The 1,139-nt window shown below is 36.0% G+C and overlaps 1 protein-coding gene across 1 annotated transcript in view; it reads right to left on the bottom strand.

The window, feature by feature from the left end:
* Nucleotides 1-1,139, bottom strand: part of PNPLA5 (patatin-like phospholipase domain containing 5) — a 41,737-nt gene that overhangs the window by 21,365 nt on the left and 19,233 nt on the right. The window lies entirely within an intron of this gene.

Here is a 1,139-nt window from a genome sequence, read left to right as displayed (position 1 = left end):
AAGCCATTAAAAGACTCCCAACTAAAAAAAGCCCAGACCCAGATGACTTTACTGATGAATTCTACCAAACATTCAGAAAAGAGCTGACACCATTTCTACTCAAATTACTCCAAAATATAGAAAGGGAACAAAAACTCCCAAATTCCTTTAATGAAACAAGTGTGACTTTCATACCCAAACCAGGCAAAGACGTCACTAAAATAGAAAATTATAAACCAACATCCCTCATGAACATAGATGTAAAAATTCTAAATAAAATCCTACCCAATAGAATCCAAAAACATGTCAAAACAAAACAAAACATCATGACCAAGTGGGACTCATATCAGGTATGCAGGGATGGCTCAGTATTAGAAAAACAAACAAAGGAATCCACCACATAAATAAAACAAAGGAAAAACATTACACGGTCATATCAATTGATGCAGAAGAGGCATTTGACAAAAGACAGCACCCATTCCTGATTTTAAAAAACACTCAACAAAATAGGAAGGGAAATTTCTCAACATAATTAAGGGCATATACAAAACCAATAGCTAACATCATCTGAGTAGAGAGAAACTGAAAACAATCTCCTTTTGAACAGGAACCAGACAAGGATGCCTTTTGAGTAGGGCTGCTAACTATAAGGCCAGCAGTTCAAAACTACCAGCTGTTCCACTGGAGAAACATGAAGCTTTCTGCTCCCATAAAGATTTACAACCTCAGAAACCCTATACAGGGTCACTATGAGTCAGAACAGTCTCCACAGCACACAACCAGCACCACCATTCAATATTGTACTGGAAGTCTTTATCAGAGCTATAAGGTAAGAGAAAGAAGTTAGAGGCATCTGAACTGGCAAAGAAATAAAATTCTCTCCACTTGCAGATATGATCCTGTACATAGAAAATCCCAAAGACTCAGCAAGAAAATGATTGGAACTCATTTTAAGATTCAGTAAAGTGGAAGAATACACGCTCAACATAAATAGTTACATTCCTTTACACTAATAAAGATAGCTCTGAAAAAGAAACTAGGAAAACAATACCACTTACAACCGCCACCCACAAGATGAAATATTTAGGAATAAATCTAACCAGAGAAACGAGAGCTGTATACAAAGAAAACTACAAAACACTAATATAAGAAACCAAAGA

Source organism: Chrysochloris asiatica, unplaced genomic scaffold (genome assembly GCF_000296735.1).
Source record: "Chrysochloris asiatica unplaced genomic scaffold, ChrAsi1.0 scaffold00097, whole genome shotgun sequence".
Lineage (NCBI taxonomy): Eukaryota > Metazoa > Chordata > Mammalia > Afrosoricida > Chrysochloridae > Chrysochloris > Chrysochloris asiatica.
Note: the sequence above shows the minus strand (reverse complement) of the source record. Positions and strands in the feature narration are given on the sequence as shown.